The following is a 26,097-nucleotide window of genomic DNA, read 5'->3' as shown; positions in this document are numbered from 1 at the left end:
TGTGCCCGAGGGGCGAATTTTAATGTGTTTATCTGTTTTAGTTGTGTTTCATTTAATTGTTTACTGTTAAAAAGATGTTTTAAAGAAGCTTATTCTGAACTAAGGTGTCTTTATATGTTTTCATTGTTTCATTGCTTTTACTGGTTTTATAATGCTTCTTTATAGCATGTTGATGTGATTTTATGTGATTTCTTATCGCTCAGTCTTCATTTATTATTATTACTCACTGAGTTGGAGTACTCACTTTACTCCATGCACCATGTGTGCAGATTCAGGCGCTTCAGGTCCCACTAGCGAGTGTTGATTCTTCCAGCTCAGGCGGATTCGGAGATTCACTAGGTAGTTGCTCAGCGTTCGCAGCCCAGTGCTTCTCCATCTATCTTATTTTCTCTTGTTTTAGTTCTGTAATAGACTATGTAGACTCTTCCTGTTTGTAATCGATTAGTTGATGCTCATGACTGGTGACACCCCGATGTCGGGCTATGTCTATTCCGCAACTGTACTATTTCACCTTCTTTTGGGATTTTTATTATGTTAAAGATTTAATTGTAGTATTTTAATTGCTTAAAATGAATTGGGAGTGTGTCGGCTGGCCTTGTCTTCACATAGAGGTGTCATCATGACCGGGTTTGGGTTTAAGGTCGTGACAATGATATGAGTTAATATGCCCGTAACGCTCACAAAGAAATTCAAATGGGATGTATGATTTTTTTAAACATAGCAACTCATCATTTTTCTTAAAACCTAGCATCTTTAGAAAACCATGAGGGGTGCAATTCTCTAGCATTAGTAATCCTGGACTATCCTCTTATTTCTTCTAGAAGGGGAGTCATTTCTATGTCACCAAAGTGGAAGATAACTCTTTTCTCATCCCAGAACATGGTAGCGGCCTCAATCAATGCCCTATTTGGTCGAATGTTAAGCAAATATGGCAAGTCACCAAATAACCTTCTCACATGATTCTTGTCACAAGGTGCAAGGTCTTTCCACCAATCAAGTAGGAGAGGTGGGATGTTTTGGACCATACCAAACCTGGGGACTTTGTGCTTCACTTTCTGCAAACAAATAAGGTTAGCCCTTTCCCCCTCCAGATTCGACCACTTACACAATAATGATCAACATTTTGGAATATTTTTTCCAAGTAATGCACATAACATAATAGGGCCCATTGGGATTGTGGAAATTCCGTCGGACTTTGGATAAGGCTTATCTTAGGGGGCTATTACGTTAACAACATTCTAACCCGTACTAGGTTTAACATGATGCATGTACATTTGATATTGGAGTAAGGTTTTTATAATGGTCTAGACTGGTACTCTCAAGTGGACAACTTGAGAGGGAAAGGCACGGGACCATCGACTACATCGTTGATCGACTAGTCTACCATAAATAAGTCTTTTCAATTTAAAAAGGGTAATTTTGGAAGAGCACGGACACTCATCAAGCGTTGATATGTTGATAATTAGCACGAGTGGAGTATGATGTGGAGCATGCTTCATGTAGAGATAATAACACGTTGCCAAGTATTTGTATGATAGAATATGTAAAAGCAGTAAATAAGACAGCAAAAGTAAACATATAAAGAGAAGAAAGACAAAAGGAGGAAGTCAGTTTAGTTCATAAAAATATGTGCGGGAAATAAAGCAGGTAAGGAAATAGGAATGGGAGAGTCATGATATAGCATTCTTAGACAAGATGAAAAGAAATGAAGAGTGGTCATAGCAAATAAAGGTGAACAGGGGAAGGGATGTGCAGGTCATAACAGATTTTAAACAAATAAAGGTGAACGGGGGAAGGGATGTGCATGTAATACCAAATTTAAACAAATAAAAGTGAAGATGGGAAGGGATGTTCATGTAATAAAGAAAGTAATCCACATAACTCAAGTTCATTAAGAACCTATGTGTAAATCCCTAGTAGAGTCGTCATGCTGTTGCGCCCTTTTTTTCTCGCGAAATCGGGTTTTGACATGTGATAACTCTTTTAAATGGAAGATAGAGTGTTAAAAGAGAAGAGTCGTCACCTAATAATTTTTAAGGTGTGTTAGGTCACCTATTTGCAAATAACTCTGTTTAACTAGTCAACGTCACCAAAGATCGGGTAAGGGCTCAAATAACCTCAAAGAAAAGGTATTAGACACTTTTCAAGGTCTACAACTGTGGGTCCCAGCCGAACTTAAGACTATGTGGATTGTAATTAGGCTAGGTGATCAAATAAACAAAGAGAATATAAAGGTCAAAGAATTTCATTATAACACAATTAGTACAAATCTTAGTACGACTATAAGCATACAACTATTTAGGTCTAATAGCAAATATATAAAAAGGGGGGTCCTAAGTTTTTTAGCCTAAAGGATCACCCCGTGCAACATAAATAATACTTCACAACTCCTTTTGGAGAGGAGTTAGTCATATTATTCAGCAAGCACAGACTATCATCTTCTGCTACCCGATTACTATGTTGAAGTTGTTTACCTAAAGCGTTCTAGTTCAATTTCAAGTTGTGCGCTACTCGTCCCATGCCTATGATCTAGGAAGTTTTGGACCTACTATTTGGGTGGTTCTAGACTTTAATTAGGTTACTCGAAATGATAAAATTAGGCGACGTTCAAAACAGATAAGACTTCACGTAAAGACAATTAAGGCGCAAGTTAGCCACCACACATAACAACAAATGCACATGGGCAGATTTCATATTATGTATAGGCAGATTCAGGTTCGAGGTGTCATTTTAAACCTATAGACATGGTTTCTAAGTGACCATACAGTTTGAGAAAAGTCTCATGGCAGTGCTGCTATTCAGATTATCGCGATTATAAAACCTATAGACATGATCTCTTAGTGATTGGAGTAAGGGGTAGTGATAGCCGTTGAAAAAAAAACTCAGAAATACTCTTGTTTGTTCCTGTTGGCATGCTTTATAAGCGAGTAGCTGTGTTTATAGCTAGGTTCTAATAATTGGCAGATTTATCACTTATTCCTATAGGCATGTTATCTAGATGAACAGAGTAATAAGACAACAGAAACAGTCGATTAGTTAACCAATTAAAGCCCTATAGACATAGTATCTAGATGAGAATTAGCAAAGCATAAATTAATATAATCCTATAGGCATGTTATCTAGTAAGTACACTGCAGTTGCACAAATTGAGTGAATAATTATTGACACTTGATTCCTATAGGCATGATATCTAATAACGCATAGCAGCAGACATGGGAACAAGAAAAGTACTTAAACTCATGCTTCTGATAGTAAAACAGGTTGAGTGAGTGTGTGATTCTATATAGGTATAGTTTCTACTAGTTTACAATACATGAAAACAAAATAGCATATATGGCATGTTGGATAGAATAAAAAGTAGATCACATAGACCATATAAGCACGTTTTCTACCCTTTTATGCAAACATTAGAATATACCCATTTTTCCCATTTTACTAACACCCCAATTGTTTGTTTACAAATTATTACAGGACCAATTAATGAACATAAGTATAAATATTATACACGGAAACTTCAGGCCCAAGAGCAGGCCCTAAAAATGAAAATAACCCAGTACTGTCTGGGCCTTCCGCAAGCTTACTTTTCTATGAATAGCAGGCCCAGATATGACCTCAGCTCAAGCACTGGAGTGTATCAGTTGCACAGGCCAAGTCCATATTTGGACCCATGTTAAAACCCAGATGGAGTCTCACTTACCAAGCAATTGTAAGTTAACAATTTGACCAAACAAATACACATAGCAATTACTTAAAGAATTCTGGACCTACTAATAGCGACTAAGTGATAGAATTTGTAAGAAATGCATTTGTATTTGAGAAGTAGACATAATAGGGTTGATTAAACAAAGAACATGCAAACTAAGAGAATCTATATAGGTTTAGCTTCATCATGGCAAGTTGAGATAACAATTTTGACATTACAGATTCGATCACTTAGTAGGAGATGGCATATTGAGCAGAAAAACACATTGAAAGAGATTTAGGGGGATCAGGCTCTTTGAGATTATAAGATAAATATATAAGGGTGCACAATGCCAAACGAGTTCAGAATAGAGCACTAACCTAAAGGATTTAAAAATGAGGGATCCCAGTCATGACTGGTCAGGCAGAGTAATATTCAGGGAATGATAATCAAAGATAAGCTTAATCATGTTGAGTATCCATTACCATACCAGAAAAACTTATAGTAAACAAAACATGTCTACTTCACATCAATAGGACAAACAAGTATCAAACCTTATAGGAGAAAATACTAGTTATGATATTTACTCTAAAGGTCTCAACCAACATTGAGGAACACAGGATCAAGCAATTCAGAAACATAATAGAGTTACAAATGGCATGAGAACAGGTCATAGTTTAAAAGTAGAACTCCAAAAAGATAAGAGGTTGGACGTGAATGTTTTAATAGATATTAGAACACATTATGGGTACAAGTTAGTCATCACAAGAGTTCAGAATAAAATAGGGAAGTAAACTCATGCCAGGCAGCAGATATAAGCATCCAGGTAACAATACACTAGGCTAAACGCTTAATAAAACCAATGTTGTTCAAGTTAAACACATGTAATAGACATATCTCAGCATTAGGAATTTTAGGCAAATTCAAATGCTAAAGAAGATCAGAGTCACAAAACAATTTCAGTGCCAATAAGGCTGCAAGTATAGATGGCCTAGAAACATATTGAGTCACAAAAATTCGGGGGAATGAAGATGCAGAATATGAACACAAACGAAAGGGAATGAAACTGCGAAGGCCGAGGAACTTACCAGATATCAATTGATAAACAAACAAGCAAGAAAAATAGTCTCAACAGTACTCTAAACGTCCACAAAGAGCATTAGAACCAAAGTCTTAGTGCGTCAGAGTTCCCAAGGGTTTCAAATGAACCCCGGGCAATGCTCGCACTAAGAAAGGTTAATTAGTCGAATTTCGGTGGCCATGGCTTTCAGCCGATCAAGAGCCAAAGTTCAAAATAATATAGAGTGAAGGTGTAAGAGAGTAATAGTTCTTAAGGTGATTAAAGTCCGTTAAAAGGGGAAACTGGGGATGGGTTTATATACTAATAAAAATTGAACAACAAACAAGGAAACACTGTAAAATCAAACATAATAAAGGAAATAACAGCATGCAGAATCGATTTAGAATCGGATTAGGAGAAAAATTTGGTAAACCCTAGTTCATTATGGAGAACCAAAATAGTTTAAAAAAAAACTCACTGAATCGGACCCATATAATCTCGCCATGAATGTATATAGACGAAAAATCGTCTGAATCTTGAAGAGCTAGTGATGGTTGTGCTTGATTCGGAAGATTGGTACTAGCCAAGAATGGGGAAAGTGTTATGTAATACCATAATCTTGTAATTAGCAATGAGTAGCGCGTAAAAGGTAAGAAAATCACAGAAGGAATCCATGATTTGATCGAATTCGGAGAAGATTGAGGAAGGTGGCTAGGTTTTCTGAGGAAGGGAGGGCTTGAGAGAGTATAGAGGCGGTTGCTGAGGGGAAATGGGGATTAGGGTTCGAGGTTGGGTAATTAAAAAAGGAGAATGGTTTATGGGTCGTTGATCTCTAAGATCGACGGCCAAGATTAAAAGAAAGTGGGGTGGGTCATAGAGACAGGTCTCGACCGGGTTAGAATTAGAGGGCTTGTCTGGCTTGGGATTTGTGAATTGGGCCAGGGTTTTGGGGTATTTGGGCCATTAATATGGTTCGAAAATTATATAATTTGGGCTATATTTTAAATACATAAAATTGCTTAAATAAAATAATTAATAATAAATAGTAAAACATTACTTATGCATTAAAATGATTAAAAATAATAACTTGTCATTATAAAATATAAAAATTCTATTTTGGCACAAATAATGAAATAAAATGTAATTATGCATGAATATAGGCTATTATTGTAAAAATTACGTAAATAGTTAAAATAAAAGCATAATTGTATGAAATGAAGTAAAAATATTATAAATGTATATGTGGGTGTAAATAATAAATTTTAATGATTAGGTCATCACAAAATAATTTAAAAGGATAATTAATAAATATTTAAGTTATTTAAATACAAGAAAATTGATTTTAAAACTCTAAAAATTGCTGAAAATTATGGAAAATACATGTATTAAATAATAATGCAATATGACATTTTAAATATATATATATATACTATTTGAAAAAATATGAGGACAAAATTGGGTATCAACAGATGTTTGACGTGGTATCATATGAATGAAACTTCATCTACTTTGTCTTTATCTCCTTCCCTTGATAATATCAAATCGACAATGGCAACATAGAAAATTGACCACACTCATCCTCCCTCAGATACTCCAAGCTCCATGTTGATTCCAGTCCAACTCACTAGATCTGAGAATTACGGATTATGGAGAAGGTCGATGATAATTGCACTTCAGGCCAACGAAAGCTAGGGTTCGTTAATGGTGCATGCACTAAGGATCAGTTTAGGCCAGAGATACATGAAGACCGGGAGACTTGCAATGCGATTGTGCTCGCGTGGATTATGAACACAGTATCTCCAGATTTATTTAATGGAATCGTGTATGATTTTAATGCTCACCTAGTATGGGAAGATATAAAGGAGAGCTTTGATAAGGTGAATAGAATGAGGTTCTTTCAATTGTACAGAGAAATTGCTACAATTTCCCAAGGGCTCTAGGCTAAGTATGATGCGATGGTACCGTCAACAAATTCGAAGGAGTATGCAGATCATCTTCAACGGCAAAGGCTATTACAATTTCTATGTAGACTGAATGATTCCTATGCTCAAGCTAGAATGCAGATTCTAATGAAATCAGTGGAACCTACCTTGAATCAGGCTTAAGCTCTAATTGTTGAGGATGAAAGTCAAAGCAGTACATCAGGAAACTTATCACACACTTGGTTGAACTAAATAGCTGAGGGAAATGACATTACAACATTGTGGAGCTCAGCAGTAAAAGGAGGTTCAGTCTAGAAGAACAAAAGGAATTATAGTATATTTTGTGAACATTGCAAGATTAAAGGACATAGTAAAGAAAAGTGTTACCAGCTCATTGGTTATCCGACAGACTTTAAAGGCAAAAGAAAATAAGGACCACCTACTGGTTACCAAGGAGAACTTATTGGTAACCAAGGAACGGTTGCTGGTCATTCTCATCAAAAAGTACATTTCACACAATATGGAGGATTCACAACTCAAGCTAGAGGAAGCTGTATAGCAGGGCAAACTGGTATGAATGCAGATTTTGGGAACCTTTATGCAGGCACAACATATGGGAATAACAACTATATGTACGTGCAAAGGCAAGGGATTCATAATCCAATACAGATGCAAGATGCACAACCTCAGGGACAATCTCAAGGATTTACAGGTGGTGTCACTGTTACGTTTACTCTAGAACAGTATATTCAAATCTTACAAATGCGAAACAAAGATAATGTTCCAGTAACATCAACCAATATGGCAGGTACTATTTGTTCTTTTCTAGCTAGTAAAACTTGGCACAGTTGGATAGTGGGCACAAGATCAATAGATCATATGGTATCTACTCCTAAAATGTTATTTGATTTGAATGACTATGCTAAGCAAGTCTCACTAGTGCATTTACATGATGGAAAACAATTGCCTATTAGTCATAATGGTAAATGAAGATTGGCACAAAAGGGACATAAGTGATGTGTTATATGTACCAGACTTCAAGTTTAACTTCTTGTCAGTGGCTAAGCTAACAAGAATTGTAGTATTTCATGTCTTTCTATCCTGATTTTTTCCTGATGAAGGACCTTCACACTGAGAAGGTGAAGGAGACTGGTAGAATGCACAATGACTTGTACTACTAGAGAAACAACATAGAGAATAAGATACCACAATCATTGGTTGCTACTGTGACTCTATCTGCAGCATTGTGGCATAGGAGGTTGGAGAATGTTCCTCACAGAATACTACAACAAATGAACATCTGTAAGGATGCCAAGACAGATACTGACAAAACTTGTTCCATATGTCCTCTAGCTTAGCAAACTAGGCTTCATTTTCCTCAAAGTACTAGTAGAACTACTAAAAGGTTTGAGATAGTTCATGTTGATGTACGGGGTCCCTACAAAGTACCTACATATGGTGGTCATAGATTCTTTCTTACACTAGTAGATGATTGTAGTAGAATGGTATGAGTTTTCTTTTTAAGGTTGAAGAATGATGTTTTAGTTATTATGAAAGATTTTATGTAATTAATAAAGACACGATTTGATGATTCAATGAAGGTTTTCAGAAGTGATAATGGTACAGAGTTCTTTAACTCACATTGTACAGATTTTTGCAGTTGTGCAAGAATTGTACTTCAAAGTTCATGTGTTCATACTCCACGATAGAATGGAGTTATTAAACGAAAGCACATATAACTTCTTGAGGTAGCAAGAGCTATCAGGTTTTAGGGTTGCATTCCTCAAACTTTTTGGGGATTATGTGTTCAGAATACTGCTTATCTAAGTAACACGATTCCATCCACTGCTTTGGTACAAAAGTCACCATTTAAGGCATTCTATGGGAGGAGTCCTAATCTACAACACCTAAAGGTATTGGGGTGGTTATGTTACTCCAAAAGTGTGGTTGTCAAAAGTGACAAATTTGAAGAAATGGCAATCCCAACATTGCATATGGGATATTCCACCACACAGAAAGGCTATAGGTTGTATAACCTAGCCAATAAACAGTTCTTTGTCAGCAGGGATGTTTTATTTAGAGAAGATACATTTCCCTTCAAGTCCTCCTACTATCAACTTAAACCTCCTGATCTTATGGAGTGTTGGAATTGTTGCCATGATCCCTTTGTTCTTGAAACTACTATTGATGCAGCTCCATTGGAGCCTTCATCTACACCTGAGCCAGTCTCTACCCCCTCTAGTCCTTCTATTCATTCTTCTTTGAATTTAGGAGACTCTACAACCGGTGTCTCTGAGAATGCTACTGATGCATCAGTCCCTACTGTTGGTACTGACTTTCGCACTCTTAGTGGGGATCCTTATGATAATGTACAAGATGTTACTATTTCTCCAGGTTCTTGTGAGCCTACAGGCACAAGAAAGTCATGCAGAACCTCCAAGCCTCCTTGTTGGCTTAGTGACTATGTTCATAAGGGGTCCAAGCCTCTATCACATGCTGTGGTGGGCACAACTTATCCTTTATCATCATACATGTCATATGCTTCACTTTCAGACCCCTATTACAAGGTTATTTGCAACATCTCATCTGTGAGGGAGATTGATACATATGAAGAATCTCTTCATGATTCATAGTCGGTAGCAACTATGCAGCAAGAACTACAAGCCCTTTAAGACAATCACACTTGGCAGTTGGTTGATCTACCTCCTGACAAGAAGGCCATTGGTTGTAAATGGGTACTCAAAGTTAAATACAATGCTAAAGGAAAGGTGGATAGATACAAAGCTCATTTTGTAGCCAAAGGTATACTCAGAAGAAAGGGTTGGATTATCAAAAAACCTTTTCTCAAGTGGTTAAGATGGTCACTATGAGGACTGTCTTATCCTTGGCTGCAATGCATGGTTGGAGGTTGCATCAAATGGATGTATTCAATGCATTCTCTAGGGTGATCTTGTGGAGGATGTTTACATGGTTCTACCTCCTGGTCTTCTAGGACGGGGGAGTGTAGAAGAGTATGCAAGCTACAGAAGTCATTGTATGGCTTGAAACAAGACTCTCAACAATGGAATCTTAATCTTTGTGAGGCACTTCTCTCCTCAGGATTTGTTCAAAGTCATCATGACTATTCGCTCTTCACTCAAAGACCAAGGAATGAGCTGATCCTCATCCTGATTTATGTGGATGACCTTCTCATCACAGGTTTTTCTGCCTCTCTCATTCATACAACTAAGTTCATGCTCCATCGGCATTTTAAGATCAGGGATCTTGGGGAGATGAGATACTTCCTTGGCCTTGAAATTGCAAGGAGCGCAGATGGAATACTAGTATGTCAAAGAAAGTTTTGCATTGGACCTTATTGCAGACTTAGGATTGGCTGGTTCTAAGCCTGCTAGCACACTAATGGAGGTCTATCAAAGGTTCACCAGTGCACAATTTGATCACAGCTATAAGACTGAGGGCAGTGCTAATGAGTTGTTGTCTAATCCCACTAGCTATCAGAAACTGGTAGGGAAGCTGCTCTACCTAACAATGACTCGACCAGATATAAGTTACACAATACAGAACCTGAGTCAATTTATGCATTGACCAAAGTGATCACACATAGAAGGGGCTCTAAGGGTGGTGAAGTACTTGAAGAATGCACCTGGTTTGGGCATCTTATTATCTTCTGAACTTCCTCACAACTTACAATTTATTGTGATGCAGACTGGGCCACTTGTCCCATGGCAAGAAGGTCAGTTAGTGGCTTCATAGTCAAGCTGGGAGACTCCTTGATTTCTTGGAAATCAAAGAAGCAAGTACAGTGTCAAAAAGTTCAGCAGAGGCGGAATACAGAAGTATGGCTAATACAATTACAGAAATAGTTTGGCTCATTGGACTGTGTGAGGAACTGAAGGGGAAGCTGGAGTTGCCTCTTAAACTATATTACGCTAGCAAGATAGCACTTCAAATTGCTGCGAATCCTATCTATCATGAACGAATTAAGCACATAGAAATCGATTGTCACTTCATTAGGGAGTGTGATGACCCGATAGGTCATCTTATAATTTAAAAATCAAATTCAGTGTTTTGAGGCCTTTAAAACCTTATTTTATCCCTCCTCTATTTGTGTGTACAATCTGGGCATGTTTTCAAAAAGCTTTTATATTAAAAGTTGATGAAAATAATAAATTTTGCCTTTAAAAGTTAATTTAGTTGACTTCGATCAACAATTTGAGTGAACGGACCCGGACTCATATTTTGAAAGTCCTGGTGGGTCCGTATCAAAATATGGGATCTAGGCATACGCCAGGAATCAGATTCGGAGGTCTATAACCCGAGTTATGAATTTTTGCTAAAAATTATAAGTTTGAAATTTAATGGTTTTAAGAGATTATTAATGTTGGTATCGAGTCTGTATTTTGGTTCCTGGGCCTAATACAGGTTCAATATAATATTTAAGTCATGTCTGTGAAATTTGGTGAGAAACGGAATTATTTTGACGTGATCCTTCGCATACAGTCTTCACAATTGCGAAAAATTCTTCGCATTTGCGAAGTAAAGCTGGGAAGGGCAGTGATCACAAATGCGATCTTTTTAGCACATTTGCAAAGGTTCATGTTGTCAATTGCGAACTTATCTTCGCAATTGCGAAGGCAGAAGAGATGTGAAGGACCTCGTATTTGCGAGCTTCGCAATTGCGAAGGTCAGGTCGCAAATGCGACATCTGCAGTTGTGTAAAACCTAACTTAGATGGGATTTTTGCTCATTTCTCAAAATTTTCAAAACAAGAAACCCTCTAGGAGATTTTCCAAAGACCATTTCTTCCTCAAATCATAGGTAAGTGATTCTAAACAATTTTCTTTCAATCTTTCACTTCATTTTTCAAGATTTCAACCTAGATCTAAGATTTTCATGGTGGAATTGGTGATTTTTGGGTAAAAACTAGGGGTTTCAAAATTTGGGAATTTAGACCTCAAATTGAGATCGGATTCCAAAACCAATTATATATCCGGGCTCGGGGTGAATGGGTAATCGGATTTTGGTCCGAATTTTGGATTTAGACCAAGCGAGCCCGGGTGTTGACTTTTGTTGACTTTTTAAAAAATGGCCTAAATTGAATCCCTTGCAATTGTGGGTAGTTCCTAAGGCTTAAATTGAATTGTTTGGTTGGTAATTTGCTAGATTCTATTGGTTTGGAGGCTTGTGTGAAGGTAAAAGCGGTGATTGAGCGTTGAGTTGGCCGTTGGAGCGAGGTAAGTGTTATGTATAACCTTGGCTTGAGGGATTAGGTAGTGTTGCCTATTTTCTACGTGTTTGGCTATTGAGTACAATGTATAGGTGAGCTGACGAGTACCTATGCGTTGTTGTTGAGTCATAGTATACGAGTGAGTATTTTTCTTGTAATCGTGGTATTCTTTAATCATATTGTTCATGCTTAGACTAGTTATTCTTTATGTTGAGAAACTCTTATCATGTTTTACGGAATTTGATATTAATTGAGTATTGACTCAAAGTTGAGGTTGACATTGTGGAACTAAATGTTGAAGTGAGACTTTTTATTGATAATTCTATCTCCATGTTGTTATTGTTCTTGTTTTGATGAGGCAGAGTGTAAAGCACGAAGGGTGATGCCATGCCATCTTATATTCATTATCATGTGAGAAAGAGTGTAATACACGAAGGGTGATGCCGTGCCATTTTAAATTCATTATTATGTGAGGAAGAGTGTAAAGCACAAAGGCTGATGCCGTGCCATTTTATATTCATTATCATGTGAGGAAGAGTGTAAAGCACGAAGGGTGATGCCGCGCTATTTTATATTCATTATTATCATTCCTTTCATTTATTATGGTGAGGATGAGAGTAAAAGCACGAAGGGTGATGTCGTGCACTTATTTTGCTATGTTTAATATTTCCATTGATGCAAAGCATGTGGTTTGATGTGTTTCTTTACTGTTACCATTTTCATAATCGTGTACTCCCCTCAGCATGTTTTTCCCCTCCCGTTATTATCTGTTTAGCTTCTATTAGTTGTTATTGCTCGTATATTGTTTAACTGCACAAGTTTAGGTATGTGTCTTGTCCTAGACTCGTCACTACTTCGCTGAGGTTTGGCTCGACACTTACCAGTACATGGGGTCAGTTGTACTGATACTGCACTCTGCACTTTTTGTGCAGATTTTAGTACTGGACCGTGTTGACCCGAGTTGAGCTGCTGACTTCAATCCTACAGGATACCCAATGTAGATCTGTCGGCATTCGCAGACCCTGGAGTCCCCTTCCAGTATTTCAGTTTACTATTTCTTTTATTCGAAAATAGTTGTATTTTCCTTCAACCAGTATTTGTAGTGACTCTTAGAAGTTTGTGAATTGTGACACCAGATTCTAGGTAATTGTGTATAAATATTTGGGTTATTATGAACTTCCGCACTTCTTTAATCTGTTATGATATAATTGATGTTATTTACTAAATAATTTAAGATTTAGCGTATTTAATTTCTAATTGTTGGCTTACCTAGCAACTGAAAGATTAGTCATCACGGTCCCGACAATGAAAAATCTGCATCGTGACAGAGAGAAAATACAAGAAGGCCTTATACACACAGAACATGTGTCCACAAGCTTGTAGCTGGCAGATATTCTAACTAAAGGTTTAGGAAAGGCGCAGCATGACTTCCTATTATCCAAATTGGGAATGTTCAATTTGTTCACATTACACAGGTTAAGAGGGAATGTTAAAGGTGTCACGTGAGTAGGAAGTCAGTTGGCACTTAGCTGGCAAAGAGTCTGTTAGATTAGTTGCTAATTATATAATTAGAAGTTAGTTAGAGTCAGTTTGTATTATATTGTATATGCGTGTAAGCGGTTATTCAATGTAACAGGAAAAATATTTCCTCATCTTCTCTTTTCCCTCTCTAAGCTCTGATCTCTCTTATCTCAATCTAAAAACATTCATGCTAGATGTTTGACAAAAGGTTAATTGACACCTCTTGAACAAGGATGAGTCCGTCATTGTTCACAATATAATAGGTGGGAGTATCATGTCTAACCTCACGGTAATAAGTTTTTGTTTCTTCTAAAAAACTATTTAAGGAATAGAAATGAGTACTTTGTATCTGTTGGTACTGTTCTTGTCTTTATTATTTTTAATAAGGCTTTTCATTATTGTTTTTAAATATGACTTCTTCTTTAATTTTGCTTAGAAATATTTTTCTTGAGTCAAGGTTCTATCAGAAATAATGTATCTATCTTCACAAGATAGGGATAAGGTCTATGCACACACCTCCTCATACCTCACTTGTAAGAAGACACTAGACATGTTATTGTGATAAATGAGTACTTTCATCTCTTGCTGATAATAGTAAGTTGATACTAGTCCAACATATATATTAATGAACGTTTTTCAGTATCTTAATTAAGAGATGGTCTAATCAATTATGCATCTTTTAATGATGGGATGGGAATGAAGTCAGATTGTGCTGTTATTTGCATCCCCAATTAATCGAAAAAAATGTAAGAGAAAATTAATATTATTAATAATTATGTGTTGATCAAACTAATTAACCCGACATTCTTCTTGCATGTCCTTTCTTTAAATAATCAAAGATATGATGAGTAATTTTCAGGTTTCTTATCCAAAATCAAATATCTTTGTCAATTTACATAATTTGAGAGGATATGTTTCAAACATAATCTTAGTACTCATATTATTATCAGATTATTCTGATTATTGCAAGTGTTCCGTGCACTTCTGAAATTTATTTTAGAATATCATTGCTTGGAGAAATGATCGTATAATATATGACAGCCAAAATAATACATGATGGAAAATATTTGTAAATTAGCCCATTAGATCTAGCTATCATCTGTATCTACGACTGAACAAGCCTAAATTTGTAATAGGTTAATACCACTTACAGTACTCCAATAATCGTGCAAAGACGACTTCAATTATTCGTTAACAGGTTAAGATAACTATTGAGTATTGACTATGTAAAAAGAACGTTGGGGTGCGAATAATGTTTCACATTGGTTGCTGAAATAAATATAAAGAGCCTCCATATAAAGTTTAGGGATCTCTTAATGTGTGAAACCTTTTGGGGAAAATCGTACAAGCTTCGTCCAAAGCGAACAATATCACACCATGTTAAGAGTATTTTTGTGTTGGTTTAGCCCAACAACTGGTATTAGATTCAACGGGACGAATATGATGATAGCTGAGTGATGGTGCAGAGCATGATTTGCTTACCCTTGCGAGCTTGGAAGCTTGGAGACACGCACATATAAAAAGAAGTTATTTGCGGGCTTCAGTTGCCGTAATACTAATTTTTCGCCGTAAAAAAATTACAATGTCAAAATATATGTACGACTACGATGTTAATTTAAATGCTAATCATTCATATGGGCTTATATTAGTGAAAGGTAAAATTAGCCATCTTCTTCTTTGGTGGACATGGGGTTAAGCTGGAACAATTTAGAAAGTTTTGGCCCCTCTAAAAGCTGTTTGTGATATGTATACATGGGGTTTACTAATTATGTAAAGACTGAAAATCCTTCAACATAAGTTTCAAGAAAGAAAGTTAGATAACTTGTTTTTTCAAAACTATTAAATACTGTAGCAAACTTTATTAATGAAAGAACATATATATACAACAGGAAAAAAGAAAGAAAATAAGAGGATGTCGGCTTACCTATAAAACACAGCAGTTTAAATATTATTGGCTCAATTTCTTTTTGGAGAATTTTCCCTGCATCATTTGAAATGAATGTCTTGTAGGCTAAGGTATCCAATAATTAAGAAAATGACGACAAATTATAAATTTGTCATGACATGAAATCATCATCATAAATAATTAAGATTGTATGTACAAATAGATTGACGATGATATTATTGGGCCCATAATCATACTAGCCCTTAAAGATGCTTCAAAAAATGGAGCTAAAAATTTCACTTGTTGTTGAAGTTCGATTAATTGAGTTACACAAGGTACAAGTAATTGACAATGCTTTTGAAAAGACAAGTTTTCCTTTGAGTCTAGCATTCTATGTGCCACGTAGTTGCGGCTATCCATTGACCCGACTAATTTAAATTTACACAATATAATGTAGGGCATGTTATTGGAAGAAAAGCTCCCTATCAAATATTTTTTTATGATTTTCGGATATAAATTTGAGATTTTTGGTTAAGGCAGAAAGAAATCCCGCAATACCCCGTGATTGTATAAGTCTTGTAGCTCCAAAGCAGTGTCGCATAACTTTAATGAGTTTGAGTTATATAAACTAACAATATAAGAAAAAAAAATTATATTGTCAGTCAACTTTAACCTACGACAATAAGTTAGTTACTCCATCATTTTAGGTAAATTAACAATTCATGTTTATCAAGAGATTTATCTATTACTAAGATAATTTCTTAATAATTGACCTAGTTGTGTAATCTTTTTATAACATCAATGCATAGAACTTAAACTCAATTTAGGAGTTCCAAGGTTACACATTCTTTCGATATGTAAAGGAATAATAGGTTAGTATGCAATAATTGTTGAAAAGAGTAACACATTGAGGTGGAGCGTCTTAGAATCTAGGAATTTTTACCTCTTATAGCAAAGGTTAACACTTTATTTATTTTAAATAAATATCATTTAAAAAATTATATTCTATAGATACTTTTTAATGTTTATAGCAAAATATCTAATTTTGGTTACCTCCTACCCCTAAGCCACTAAATACGCTATTCAGTTACACTATTTTCTTTCTCTCTCTACTTTGATACATGTCATTCTCTTCCCCGTAAAAAAAAACGTATAGAAAGAGAGACGAACGACAAGAATGACGATGGTGAAGACACCAATGGTAGCAAGAAAGATCTTTTGATCACGGTTACAACAATCCCTAAGTTCCCAATTTGGATTCATCCTTTTTTTTCTGCCAGCCCCAATTGCTTAAACCCTACAAAGCTGCAACATTCTCTGCTCCTACAAACAAATTAAATCTCAATTCAAAATTAGTTAGGATCGGCTATTCAAGATTTTTGCTTCCACCAAACAATTGAAAAAAATTCAGCTTTTTAAACGGAGACTTTGTTTAATGAGTTTATTCAACAACCCAGTTGGCAATTACACGTAACCGTTCACCAGTGTAACAGTGACTGGAGAAGGTTAAAACGACAGCGTTTTGTCGTTTATTTTTGGATATTGGTAGGTGGAGTTGTTAACTGTAAATGGATTTTCTCAATCAATCATCTCTTCTTCTTAACAAAGTAAACATAACAGATTTTTGTTGTTTATTCTGTCAAAGTATCACGCTGTATTTTAATGTATTTTCAACGTATCAAGTTGTATTTTTATGTATTTCATTGTATTCATTGTCTTTTTTTTCATTGTAATTCAATGTATCTCGATGTATTCCATGTATTTCATTGTATTCACTGTCTTTTTTTTCATTGTATTTCAATGTATCCAACTGTATTCTATGTATTTCATTGTATTCACTATCTCACTATATGCCACAAATGTATTCATATATTTTTTTAATTAATATAATTTATGTATTCAGATGTATTATATAATTTCTCTGAAGATTGCTATATTTTTGGGGTATTTTTCGGTTGAGAATTTTTTTTATAACTGGAAATACAAAATTTGTATGTTATAATTGAGTTTGTTGAGTTATATTAGGAGTCTATTATGTTAATTGATTCACTTTCCGTTTAAAAACAGTGTAATCCCCTGTTTCACGCCGTGAATACAGTCGAATACAATAATTTGTCCAGCTGTAATCTCATGTTTCATGCCATGAATACAGTCAATACACTTGAATACAACAACTGATTAGCTGGACTTCCCTGATTCACGTCTATTTTTGCTACTGTATTCATGAATACAGTAGCTTAAATACATCTTATAACAACAAAAAACGTATCTACAATCCGTAATATAGCAAATAGTATCTATAAATAGCTAATTACCACTAAAAGATAGTGCTTTATGAAAATTTCTCTAAAATTATATCAAGTGCATATTACTTTTTTTCTTTTTCATTCATAATGGAGAAAGATTGATCAACTATTATCATTTGATTAGCAAAACGAATGTACTAAATCCAAAAGATATATTTTAAAAAATGGAAAAAAGAAGATGAAGAAGAGTGACTTTGACCATAATAAAATGATTATAATGTTCAGTTGCTGGGGATAAATTGTAAAGTTGGCTTTGTCTCATTACAATGAAAAATAAATAGTAACTTAGTTTTTCATTTATTCGTTGCTTTGCACAATATCCATCAATTCGAGAGATGGTTACTCATTGCATTATAGAAAATCTATCAATTCAAATAATTAATATCGACTTCATTATGATACAAACCCATGACCTAATCCAGCTACTTAATTTCCCTGATAGTTCTTAATTTCATTTTCAAAAATCATCAATTGAAGAACTGACCCTTTGAGTTTCTGCCCTCTTATCAGAACTAACGTCTACTACCAGAACTATAAGGAAAAAAAGAATTATTACTGATGCATGCAAATAATACTAATAAAAATAGTGCAGGAAATGTCCAAAAAGAAATTATACAAGTTTTAATTTTGCCTTTTTGTCATATCCCTAATAAATATAAATATAAATATAAATATAAATATGGATGCTTCTTGATTTATCAAATGGGCACGATCTTGTCTTCATGTTCTTTTGTTCTCTTGTAAGTATTGCAATCAAATTGTTGCATCAAACCTAATTAATTAATCATACATCCCACATGTTATTTTTTGTTAAAATTTAGTACTAGCTAGCTTATTTCATTCTTTGATTAGCTCTACTCCTACTTTGCATATTGTTTGTAGTTTGTACTATGGTTTGTCTTCCACATATTTGCTATAACAATCTAATCACAGGACCAATCATAATAATTTAGGCTAACTTTTATAACTATACGTTCTTTTTTGTAGTAGGTAACTCCTTCTTATTCTCCTTTTCATAGTAATTTTTTAAAAAGAAAATATGACATCGTCTCGTCCCGTTGCATCGAAGAGTACTTATATACTACTAATAGAAACCAAACCATTGACACCCCTAATATGAGGTGTCACACAAGATGTGTACACGTCTTGAAGGTGTGATCAATGGATTATTCTACTTTCATGCCATCACCATATTGATTACTCCCAAAAGTCTATAACTAAATGATCCAATGATTGTGAAATGTGAATGGCTTTACTATAAAATAAAGGTGAATCTAATATTTGCCGTTTATGGGTTTCTATAACATTGTTTTCAAATTAATAATTGGATTATATTAATCAAATATTTATAGATATCTAATAAAAAATTTAATATATATATATATAAAGTTTCGACAAAAGCTATTGGGTTCCAAAAAATACATATCTTAGCCTCAAGATCTGTTACTGCTATAAAAAGAAAATATTATTGTAAGTCCCCAGTTTTAGGCTTTGGGTGTGATGTTGGTGAATGAGTAACGATTTCTGTGGTTTCTACATTTGCAAACAAAACCCACCAATTATTTGAGGCACATTTCCAATTAGTTGTCTATTTACTTTATTCACTTCCATAAGTTATGGGCTTTACAGGGACATTCATGGGACCCTTCCTCTCCCTTTCATACGTCACACTCATTAATTCCCCCCTCCATCTCTCGTTAGAATTCTCTTATCTTATGGTATATTCGAGCGCACAATTAATTAATAACTATAATAATATCACTTGTGATAGAATTTAAGGATCCACCAAACTATATAGAAAACCAGGTTTTCTATAGTTTTCACAAAACGCATGCACACTACAGTAAGTAAGTGAACGCAGAGAAATTTTACGTGGAAAATTCTCAGCTCAACGGGATTAAAAACAACGATCTACTCTTGCTGGATTTAAACTTCACTACTGAGCAACTTTATATTACAACCTATGTAACCTAGGAATTAACCTCTTAATCCCTCACTAACTTGCAACACTCTATTACAAGCCACTTTGTAATAACTCTATTACAAAGACTTTACAACTCGACTAACTCTAGCCAAGACACAAATACAAGTGTTTATGATTTACAAAGGGTTTCCTACACAATGCTTCTAAGTAAGCTAAATAGGAATTACAAATAAGAGATTTTACAAAGTTACAACTCAAATAAGGACATACAATAACTTGATATGGGGAACTGGTCTGTAGCAGTGTTGTTCTTTGTTCTTGATGCACTTGAGAATCATTTGCTGGATGATCAATCACAGTGAGTGTGCTTGAGTAAATTCTCTAAGTATTCAAGTGATTTATGTTTACCTTTCTTGATGTTAATAATACATTTGTGACATCACTTAGAATGATGTAAGCAAGTAAAAGGCATTTCCCATAAAGTTGACTGCTGCATTATTTCTGTATTGTAGCATGTGCAAGCAACAACTTTACAGCTGGGGTAGTTGACTTGTGCAGTTTTCTCGGGAACTAGTATCTATATGTTCTCTCTGTTGTTCCTTTGACTCTGAAGAGTTGAATTGTGTCCCCAACTGGAGACTTGTTGATCTTTAAGTTCTTGAGGATGTGTATCAGGTTCCTTATCTGGTTCTTAACAGTGAGTTTGTTAGATCATCAAAACATAACAGGGATACACATATAACCTATCAATTTTTCCCTTTTTGATGATGGCAAACTTATAATTCAAGTTTTCCCTAAGAACCAACATTTTCTGTATTCTCCCATAATCTGTTTCCCATCCCGTTTCCCCATGAATTATTTTTTCCCCTTTTGGCATCATAAAAATATTAGTAACAGGGTTTAAGCAAAAAGAAGTCTAGCTTGAGTTAACTCATGACACTTCTATGCACACAACATGACTAAAAAATAGAGCATAAAAGCAAGACATATACAGCAAAAAGGAAAAAACTTCCATTAAACAGTTTGGATTTTAAGATAGGGAGCAGATTCGATGTTGCTGACAACCATCCACAATTCATAATAAAAAGAGAAAACGAGTACCATAAACATCATCATAAACAAAAACAAAAAAGGAGATCAACACTTAAGACTTGATACTAAAGGGACATTATCTAGGGAGCAGTAGAAGGAGAGGGCTTAGAGGCAGAGGCAGAGGCAGAGGCAAGGGTTTGGAGGACTAAATCCATTCGAGCATTCGCCGACATTTGCTCATTGAGGAGTTCTCTTTTAGGTCCTCCACCTATTTCTTGAGCTCAGGATTCTCCTTAGTCAGACGGACAACCTCTTCACTTTGAGAGTTACTGGAACCAGGTGCCTCCTGAAGCTGACTCAACTGACTCTCAAGAATAGCATTCCTTGCTTTCAACTGTCTTATCTCAGTAGTGGCACTGTTTTGAGTGTTGATCAACTGAGAAATGGTAGAAGTACTTCCAACTCCTCCAGCCCTATCAATGCACTCACATTCTTCGAGAGTGGATTTGGAGAAAGTTTGCTTCTTAGTGCCCACTTTAGCTTGTCCTAGAGGAACCTTGAAGTACTCAAAGACCTTGGTGAGAAGGAACACATAAGGCCGCCCATGATTACCATCTTTGAACTCTACCACTTTCTGTATGTGCTCTATCATGATCCTGGGCAGGTTGATGGTAGTGAAATTTTCCAGTGCTTCCATGAGGAATAGGTCTGCACGAGAAGTGATAGATCTTCTCTGATCACGAGGGAGCAAGACCTTGTTCGCCATCTCAAATAATAATTGGTACACTGGAAGGAGGGCCTACTTCTGTACCCGTTCCTCTAGCTGAACTGCTCTGTCCTTCAAGATAGCGTTTCTGAAGTTTGAAGTACAAGTTCCCTGAACAGTACACAACCCTTCAGCAGGTACACCTAGAATAGACCCCAACAAAGCAGAGTCCATTACCATATCAACTACATTCACCAGTACGCAGATGTGATCATCCTCGACTTTGAAAAGGTCGGCATACAAACTTTGTACTTCCTCCATATACACTTTTGGAGCATCACCTGTGAACATATGTGTCCACTGTTGAAACTCACAAATCTCAACCAATTGTCTCATTCCATCCTCCTCCAAAATGTCAGGGGCACATGTGCAGCCCTATAGCACTTTTTGATTCCTCAATTTATCTTTCTCGGCACTCTACGGATCACTAACTTTGGCCTTCTTGGAGGAACCAAGTTCCTCATCAGTATCAACTTTTCTTTCGACGGACTTGCGAACATTCTTTCCTTTTGCATCAGACCTCACAGGCTTTTCACCCAATTCTTCCATCACCTTGTCACCAGACTCTTCCACCAACTTATCACCAGATTCTTTCACTACATTTTCACTAGAGACAACATCATCAACCTTATTCAGACTTTTAGCATCCACAGAAGATCCATTTTTAGGCTTGGAGAGATCATGCTTCTGTGAGCTCTTTCTAGTTAAAAAACCAGGTTCTTTGTCTATTTCATCATCCACAGTCATAACAGGCACTACTTTCTCATTCACAACATTCCCATCCTTCACCAGTTTCCTCCTCCTGTGACTGACTTGGATGTTCTTAAGAGCGGACTCAAGAGCCTCCTTCTTTTGCAACCTTGTAATGGGTCACTTGGGAGTTGGCTCTTCAGCAACAACTGATCTACGCCTAGTCAGGCTGGCAATTGGCAAATCATCAAAGCATTCTTCAATATCCCTTATTTGTTCTTCAGACACAGATCTCATCTCAGGTACAACTACATATAGAGGCTCAGCATATAAATGAGGGAAGGGAGTAGGGTTAGTACTGAACTGGAGTTCTTGAGAGAAACCCTGAGTTGGATCCTCCGAAGAGGGATTAGATCCTCTAGCAGGTTCCCCAGTAGCACTGTCTTGTGCCGATGGTTCAATAGGCACAATCTCTCTACCCTCTACAACAGCTGTGACGACCCGGCCAGTTGTCTCATGAGTTATAGCTCTGTTTCCCCCATATCTACTTATTATTGCTTTGTCTATTGGTTCTATATGTGATCAAGTTGTTCGGCTCGAGTTCGGAAAGGATTTGGTAAGGTTTGAGACACTTAGTCTCTTTTGAGGAAGTTTAAGTTGGAAAAGACAATCGAATGTTGACTTATGTGTTAGAGGGCTCGGATGTGAGTTCCGATGGTTCGGATAGCTTTGAGAGGTGATTTGGGACTTAGGAGTGCAATCAAAATGCATTTTGGAGGTCCGGAGTAGATTTAGGCTTGAATTGGCAAAGTTGGTATTTTGGCGCTTTCTGGCTAATATGTGAGATTTTGATATAGGGCTCAGAATGGAATTCTGAGAGTTGCAGTATTTCCATGGTGTCATTTAGGATGTGGTTGCAAAATATCAGGTCATTCGGACGTGGTTTGGTTGGGTTTTTGATCAAAAGCGGAATTCGGAAGATTTTAGAAACTTAGGCTTGAATCCGATGAGTTTTGGTTGATCCAATGTTGTTTGAGGTGTTTTGAAGATTGGTATAAGTTTGAATAAGGTTTTGGGACATGTTGGTGTTTTTGGTTGAGGTCCTAGGGGCCTCGGGGTGATTTCAGATGGTTGACAGAGAGTTTGAGATTTTGTTGAAGCTGCAGCGCAGAAGCGATGAAAGGGACCGCAGAAGCGGAAAATGGCTGGAAAGGCAGGAACTGCAGATGTGGTTGTGGGACCGCACCTGCGAAGGCACAGGTGCAGAATGTTCATCGCAGATGCGATTTTGGCCGGTTAAGTGAAGAACCGCAAAAGCGGTTCGTTGACCGCAAATGCGGTACCGCAGATGCGGTGGATTGACCGCAGATGCAAAAATGCCTAGGGAAAAAAGTATAAATTATTTCCTTTGCGATTTTTGAGCTATTCCACCATTTTTAAGCCGACTTTGGAGATTTTTGTACGATTTTGAAGAAGGATTTCAAGGGAACTTCATTGAGGTAAGGATTTTGGACCTAAAACTCGTTTCTATAGTATTATTTCACGGATTAGGCTTGTAATTTATGGAATTTAAGTATCAAAGTTTGGGAAAACTAGGGTTTGGAAACTTAGACCTTGGATTAAGGATTTGAAGGATCAATTGAGGTCGGATTTCAGAACTTTTGATATGTATGAACTCGTGGGGAGTTAAGGAATCTATTGATGTAAAAATTATCGAATTTCGAGACATGGGCCCGGGGGGTCGGGTTTTGGTAATTTCGGGATTTATGTTGTAAATTGAATATTTTTGCTTAGGCTTCATTCCCTTAGCATATTTTGACGCCGTGATTCTTATTTTGGATAGATTCGACGAGAGTAGAGGTCGATTCGAGGGGCAAAGGTGTCGCGGGTTAGAGTTTGGACCGGATTGAGGTGAGTAATAATTGTAAATGATGTTCTGAGGGTATGAAACCCTGGATTGCATGTCGTTTGTGCTATATTAAGGTGACGCACATGCCAGATGACGAGCGTGGGGTCGTGCACTATTGGGGATTGTGACTTAGTCCGTCCCGAATGACTGTTTTACCGCGTATTTGACTGAAAACTATTTGCTATCATCATGTTTTGGGATGAATGCCTTATTTGGGCTTCGTGCCAACTATTTGAACCCTTAGGGGATTGTTATTGATATTTCCTCACTGTTTTGACTTTATACTTAAACTCAGTCATGCTATATTCTATTGTTTTCATAACTCAGTCATGTTTACTCTGTTTTAACACTTAAATGATATTTTGGGCTGAGAATCATGTTTTACTATTTCCCAAGTAGCTTGTGAGATTTTGACTGAGTAAGGCCGAGAGCCTATGTAGTGAGGAAACACTAATTATGACTATGAGGCCGAGGGCCTAAGATATGTATGCCATGGGTGGCTTGTTGACATGAGGCCGAGGGCCTAGTAATGATGCCACGAGAAGGCTTGATATTGCACTTGGGCCGAAAGGGGACCCTCCAGGAGTCTGCACACCCCAAGTGAGTGCGGGTACCCATTATGATGTGAGATATAGTCTGAGGGGCTGGTATTGTTGACATTGTGCCCGAGGGACAAATCCTTTATGTGTTTATCTGTCTTATGTGTCTGTCATTTACATGTTTAATTGTTGAATAGGCATTTCTTGAAGTTTAAACTGAACTTATATTATTTTACATATCTTTACTGAATCACTGTTCTTACCTGTTTTACTGCTTCATTATAGCCTATAATGTGCCTTACGTGATTTCATGCTTTCAGTCTTTATTTATGATTATTACTCAATGAGTTGGAGTACTCACTTTACTCCCTGCACCCTGTATGCAGATTCAGGCGCATCTGGTCCCGCTAACGAGTGTTGATCTTTTCAGTTCAGTTAGATCTGAAGATTCTCTAGGTAGCTACCGGCGTTCGCAGCCCAGAGCTTCTTCCCTTATCTTACTTCTCCCTATTTTAGATTTGTATTGAACTTTGTAGACTTTCTTGTCTTATTCCAAATTTTTAGATGCTCATGACTAGTGACACCCTGGTATCGGGCTGTGTTGGGTTTATCTTCCGTAATTGTACTATTAACTGTATGTTTTTGGATTAATTATCATGTTTTAGACTTAAATTCGTATTGTTTGAATGCTTAAAACTGAAATGGGAAGTGTCAGTTGGCCTAGTCTTTACGAGAGGCGTCATCACGATCGGGTATGGGTTTGGGGTCGTGACAAGTTGGTATCAAAGCCTAGGTTACATAAGTCTCACATGTCATAAGCAGGTTTAGTAGAGTCTCACGAATCAGTACGGAGACGTCTGTATTTATCCTCGAGAGGCTGCAGAACCTTTAGGAAATACTTCATATTCTTGAGATTCTTGTCATGCAAATTTGTTGATCCGAGTACTAAACTTCTGTCATTCTATTCTCGCACAAATGGTGAGGACACGCGCTACCGGTCAGGATGGACGACCACTAGTACCACCAGCTGTGGCTATTAGAGGCCGAAGACGCGGTCGTGGTCGCGGTTTTGGCAGAGGTGTGGCCAGCACAGCAGCTAGGGCAGCACGTGCAGATCCACCAGCCGCCCCAGTTCAGGATTAGGTCCTAATTGTGGATGCTCCAACAGCATCAGCTTAGGCACCAGCTATGCCCATTGTGATTCCGGGTCTTTAGGAGGCCTTGGCTCAGATTCTATCAGTTTGCACTGGCCTAGCTCAGGTGGTTTCAGTCACTATAACTGCAGCTACTTCTCAGGCCGGGGGAGGCAATCAGACTCCCGTCGCTCGCACACCTGAGCAGGTCGTGCAGGGACTTCAGACACCGGGTGCACATCCAGCCCAGCCGGTTGCAGCTTCTTAGGGCTATGTAGTTCCTGCCATGCCAGAAGACGAGCAGTATAGGTTGAAGAGGTTTGGTAGACTTTAGCCTCCGACCTTCAGTGGCGCAGAGGGCAAGGATGCCTAGTGTTTCTTGGATAAGTGTCAGAGGATGCGTCATACAGCGGGTATTATAGAGACTAGCAAGGTCGATTTCACTACTTCTTATTTTTCTGGAAATGCCTTCACTTGGTGGGAGACTTTTGAGAGGCGTGG

The sequence above is a fragment of the Nicotiana tabacum genome, chromosome 8 (assembly GCF_000715075.1).
Source record: "Nicotiana tabacum cultivar K326 chromosome 8, ASM71507v2, whole genome shotgun sequence".
NCBI classification, from domain to species: Eukaryota; Viridiplantae; Streptophyta; class Magnoliopsida; order Solanales; family Solanaceae; genus Nicotiana; species Nicotiana tabacum.
This window is presented reverse-complemented; position numbering follows the sequence as displayed.